This window comes from Anser anser (genome assembly GCF_964211835.1).
Source record: "Anser anser genome assembly, chromosome: 15".
Classification (NCBI taxonomy): Eukaryota; Metazoa; Chordata; class Aves; order Anseriformes; family Anatidae; genus Anser; species Anser anser.
Window position 1 is genome coordinate 5,148,448 of NC_139736.1, and position 5,611 is coordinate 5,154,058.

General features: G+C 49.2%; 1 long non-coding RNA gene across 3 annotated transcripts; it reads right to left on the minus strand.

Annotated features, from left to right (window-relative positions):
* Positions 1-1,996: 1,996 nt before the first annotated feature.
* LOC310882202 lies at positions 1,997-5,503 on the minus strand. 3 transcript variants are annotated; one of them, XR_014572839.1, is made up of 5 exons: positions 5,397-5,503; positions 4,115-4,286; positions 3,738-3,875; positions 3,371-3,490; positions 1,997-2,822 (listed from the first exon to the last, which is right to left on the minus strand). It is a non-coding gene; the product is annotated as an uncharacterized lncRNA (long non-coding RNA). The 3 variants fall into 3 exon arrangements; XR_014572840.1 differs by having other exon boundaries at positions 1,997-2,910; XR_014572841.1 differs by having other exon boundaries at positions 1,997-3,490.
* Positions 5,504-5,611: the final 108 nt, after the last annotated feature.

Below are 5,611 nucleotides of genomic sequence, written 5' to 3' on the forward strand. Positions count from 1 at the left end.
TCTGAACATGTTATTTTCTCTTCCTAAAAGGTTTTTTTTGGCTAAGAGCTTGACAGAGTGTAACTCATTCTGGAATATCGCCAATGTCATCTGTTGGGAAAAAAAAAAAAAAAAAAAAAAGAAAAAGAAAGGCTTCAGACTTGGCTGTAAAACACACACCCGTGTGACTGCTTTCCCAAGTGGACAGTTTGTGTTGCATTTACGGCTCTTCAGGTTCAGACTGTAACAGAGCAAGTGCTGAAGAATATCCTAGTGCCTCTTGAGCCAGCTGCCTGATATTTCAGGTACTCACCCTCGATTTGCTTCTGTAGGACCCATCCTTTGACAGGCAGAGTTGCTCTACTGAGCGATGCGCACAGGAGCATCGTCTTCTGGCAGCACTGGTGGTGGAGTCCCCTCTACCAAAAACAGGGAGAACTTCTTTGTGATTGCAACAGAGCTGATGCAGGGTGTCAACCAGCAGCTCTTCTTTGGCCCCTACCTGAATGGGGGCTGTTAGGAAACTCGACCTTTGTGGTTACTCACAGCCTTCGACTGATGGAAGAGCCCTAGCTCGGCGCAGGTGGTTCTCACAAGCTTTGTCTGTGCTGGCGCTTAAGGGAGCCCCATGCTTAGGTTTTGAGATCTGAAAGACACCAAGTTGGGTTAACCTCAGTGGTAAAGTCTCTCGCCTCCAATCATTGCCATGTTGTACCAAAAAGATTCCCTTTACACCTGACTTTGGTTATTTCGGCAGGCGGCCAAGGGAATTACAAAAGAACACAAATACTTATTTCTTCATGCAATTGGTACTGTGTTTCTCTTTATGTAAAAATCACCCTAGCTCCACTGTGCCCGTGCCTCCTGCTCAATCTATTCCCACCAGAAAGAAACACAGAGGATGTGCCCTGTGGAGGTTTGGTTTAAGAGAGCAAGACCTTCTCTTTCTGGCTGCCCTCACAGCAGGGATCTCCCAGTCCCTCAGTGCTCACCTGGCTGGGGAGCACAGCCGGCCCCCAGCTGCAGGCTCTGGCAGCAGACTCCTGATACGCTGACTTTCATCTGACTTTCGGGGTGAATTGGCCCCTGGACACCTCATTTTGAGCAAATCCTCCTCACATAAGGCGGCTGGGGAGATTTCACTTCCAGGGTCTCTGTGTTGGGCCGTGGAACAGCGACTGGCTGGGATGAGGGAGACGCTTTTGGTGTTGGTAGCAATTCCTTCAGGGTCTCCAGACTCCGAACAGCAGCAAGGTGTGCAGCTGGCTTTTTCCTGCGGGAGTCTAGAGAGGTGAGGGAATGCAGCCCGGGAGTCATCTGGCCTGCAGCAACACCAGCTGGTTTCCACTACATATAAGACAGCTCAGAATTTGCTTTTCATCCAAAGCTCCTATACTTTTTCCCTTCAAAGCACTTACAAATGTTCAGAAGACTGTTATTTGCCTGCAGCTCCTGTTGCCAAGCTCAAGCTCATGGGCTCTGCAGAGGAGCCTTAGCACCTCCTGCTGATAATCCCTGCTGATTTGTCTGGGTAAAAGCCCCTCCGTCTGGGCAGCTTTTTCCTTGGCGTTTTCTAAGTGCTGCTCCGGCTTTGACTGTAGGAGAGAGATAGGGGTTTGTCAAGGCAGCTCAGCTTCTTGGGATAACAAAGGCATCTTAGCAAATCTCTACTGTGTCCTTTATGCTGAGATTAAAGTAACATCTACATGAAGTATTTTGCTTACTCTAGCAGCAGCCACCATGTTTCAGTCAGGGCAGATACAGCTAGAGGCAGAGATCTTGCACAGAGGAGCAAACAAACTTTATTAGTTACCAAAAAAACGATAACCAGAAGCAATTACCAAAACATTAAACAGCCAGTGATTTTTATCCTCAAAATATCCCTGCCAGGGGAATATGGGAAGAATTAGCTCTCCCATGGACAAGCTCAGACAGAGGATTTGGGATTTTCCTTCACCCTAAACACCACAGGGATGGAGGCAGGATGCAAACATCAATGTTCTCATTCTGTTCCTTCAGCAGCCCAAGGAGCCCAGCTGCGATACGAGTGCCACGCTGCATTTACAGTGCTAGTCCTAAGCCATGGGAATCCCGGAGTTAGGTTGCTGCCATCCTGCCCCAAGCACTGCTGGGCAGAGGTCGGCCTTCTGGGCATCTTCACCTCCGCACCACTCCGGGACCCAGCTGCTCAGTCCCCGTGTCACAAGGCATTTCTTCATGGGAATCCTCTTGCTTCTGCCATCTCTTGAGTTTAATCATGTGCTTAAGAAATCTATTGTGTCTGCATGTGATTATATTATTAGCAATGAACAGTTTTCATCGTTACTGCTTTTGTGAGTATTAGGAGGATGCTGCATTGTAGGGACATCTCTTCCCCCTTTCTACCCACCAAAAAGATATCAGGTTTCTGTCCTTGTTGTCCAGAAATAACCTTGGGAATTGGTAGCAGAGGCTTCATATTTCATCCGTCAGAGAACTTGACTATTTTTCTTTTATTCCTTGCCAGATTCCCTGACAAAAAGGAACAATCCCTGGGGCAGAACAATCAATATTTTAAAAGCTTTGCCCTGCCTCCCTCGTGACTTTTTAAAATGTGTCACAATGGGCCACACAACCGAGTGCCGAGTCCTGATGCAGTGTCGGTGCCTGTGATGATGCAAGCTACAAACTCCTTGCTTCTCCGTAACAAAGCACACTTCTCTGTAAGAGTCAGGACTTTCAACAGCAAATACCACCCCTTGGTATCAAAGCTCTTCTTCTCAGGGGCAGGTTTGTGAAATTTATTGCATTTTAGTGTTGGGGAAGATGGTGAAAAGATCGAACGTGTTGTCCCTGATTGAATTCTGGGAAGTTCCCAAAAGGCAACAGAGAAAAGACAGGGACCTTGTGTCCACAGGGAAAACGCGGAGGGATCCATAAAGAGTGAAAACCCTGCGTAGATCATTGCTCATCTTCCTTCACCCCGCAAGACTCCTCCTTTAATTCCTCCTTTCTGCAGGTCCTCGGTTCCTCTCCCAGCACCAGCAGTCCCCACTGGGACCTCCCCCATATGTTGCCCTCCAAATTGCTCTCGTCCATCCATCATTTGTTGTGTTCTGCACCCGGGTCCATACCAGGCACATCATCCTCTGCCTTTCCATTAATCTGCCCCCTTGTTTTAATCTGTTTTTAACCTGCCCCTCTTCCCATCCACCACCCTCGCAATTCGCTTTCAGCTGTTCCCTTCATTTGTTTGCCTTCTCCTCTCCCACTTTGTATCACTCGTACTGTGCCTCTGCTCCATCCCGCACCAACCCCCTGAAGTCTGCTCTCCCTTCACCCACTGCACCCTCCTTTTCCTCGTCGCTTTTAAACTCCAGCCCCTCTCCCTGTGAGTTGTTTGCTCATTTACCTGCCTTGATGCTTTCAGCTTGACAGGCATAGCTCAAGGTCATTCACGGTTCTTCAAAGGAGGTGCTGGCAGGGCTGACGTGTGCAATCAGGCGGTCCTGCCATTGCCCCCTAACGAGTCCTGGGGGGATGCGACAGCGCCGTGGTTAGCACAGGGTGATGGGGGCAACGGGGCTCACTGCTCGGTGGTAATGCCGCGGCTGGGCACCCTGCGAGCAGTTCATCGAGATTCTAGCAGAGAATCCCAATTAGGAGTGAAGGAAGTGCTGGTAAAAGACCATTCATTAGGCCCTCGTTCCGTCAACAGCAAAATCAATAACTAATTAACTTTTTACCAAAAAGAAAAAGAATTTTTGCAAGAAAATCACCATTTCTGAAGAAATGCTGGCAGCTTCTCAATTCTGCCTGCAACAGAAGCCTTCCGTTTTTCTCCATCCCTTCTCCTCCCCGCCATCCGCTAGAAAACACATCTGTCAGGCAGCGACAGGGGTAGCTCAGCACCGAGCCTTGAGGAAAGGTTCGTAAACAAAGTTGTAAAGGATCCATAAAATAACCAGTGTAGCAAAAACCGTGCCCACGACCTTTCTGATTTCCTAAGGGAGAGACGACTTATGACAGCACCATCACTCTCAGTCACTCTTCCTCCTGCCCCAATAACACCCAAATTTATTGGCCAATTTCAACCAAACCTTACAGAAGAGATGAAACACTCAAAGGCTGTAAGTTTATAGAAATAACTGGTCACCTGTCAAGCCCTGACTCTGCAGCAAAGTCCACTCAAGACCCCGAAGGAGTGTTCCAAGCCAGACAAAGACGGCACATGGAGACGTTCAAGGACCACCTCTTGAGCACTGATTTGGGCAGTAATACCAGCAACAAGCACACCAAGCTCCTCGTCAACCTGCAGTGGACAATACCTTCAAAAACCACATGAGTTTGCTGTCTTGAAAATCTTGAAAATTTTAGGGCCGGTACTTTTCAATATTTTTATAAACGATCTGGATGTAGGAATAGAAGGTATTTTGAGCAAGTTTGCTGATGACACCAAACTTGGAGGAGTTGTGGACTCGAATGAGGGTGGAAAGGCCTTGCAGAGGGATCTGGACAGGTTAGAGAGCTGGGCGATCACCAACCGCATGAAGTTCAATAAGAGCAAGTGCCGGGTCCTGCACCTGGGACGGGGAAACCCTGGCTGCACGTACAGACTGGGCGATGAGACGCTGGAGAGCAGCCTAGAAGAGAGGGATCTGGGGGTCGTGGTTGACAGCAAGTTGAATATGAGCCAGCAGTGTGCCCTGGCGGCCAGGAGGGCCAACCGTGTCCTGGGGTGCATCAAGCACGGCATCGCTAGTAGGTCAAGGGAGGTGATTGTCCCGCTCTACTCTGCGCTGGTGCGGCCTCACCTCGAGTACTGTGTGCAGTTCTGGGCACCACAGTATAAAAAGGACATGAAACTGTTGGAGAGTGTCCAGAGGAGGGCTACGAAGATGGTGAAAGGCCTGGAGGGGAAGACGTACGAGGAACGGCTGAGGTCACTGGGCCTGTTCAGCCTGGAGAAGAGGAGGCTGAGGGGAGACCTCATCACAGTCTACAACTTCCTCGTAAGGGGGTGTCGAGAGGCAGGAGACCTTTTCTCCATTAACACCAGTGACAGGACCCGCGGGAACGGGGTTAAGCTGAGGCAGGGGAAATTTAGGCTCGACATCAGGAGGGGGTTCTTCACAGAGAGGGTGGTTGCACACTGGAACAGGCTCCCCAGGGAAGTGGTCACTGCACCAAGCCTGTCTGAATTTAAGAAGAGATTGGACTGTGCACTTAGTCACATGGTCTGAACTTTTGGGTAGACCTGTGCGGTATCAAGAGTTGGACTTGATGATCCTTAAGGGTCCCTTCCAACTCAGGATATTCTATGATTCTATGATTCTATGATTCTATGATTTCCAAAATTAAAATGCATAGCTGCACCACACCAAAAGTCCTGGTCTCAACAGAAGTATTGGTTATTTAAAATCTCTCCCCCAGATCACCTCTCTAAGCTCCAGTGTTTCCTTCCTCCCTCCCCAAGGAGCCAGCTGCTTTATTTTCCACCCACCAGCATCCCTCTGTTCCGCTGGTACCGGGTGGGTTTTCTCTCAGAGGGCCCAGCTGATCCCTAACTGCACTCAGCTGTGAAACGTGCTGCTGCTTTTTCAGACCTGAAAAAGGCGGCGCCCAAAAGCTGAGTTACTTTTTTCCAAGTAAC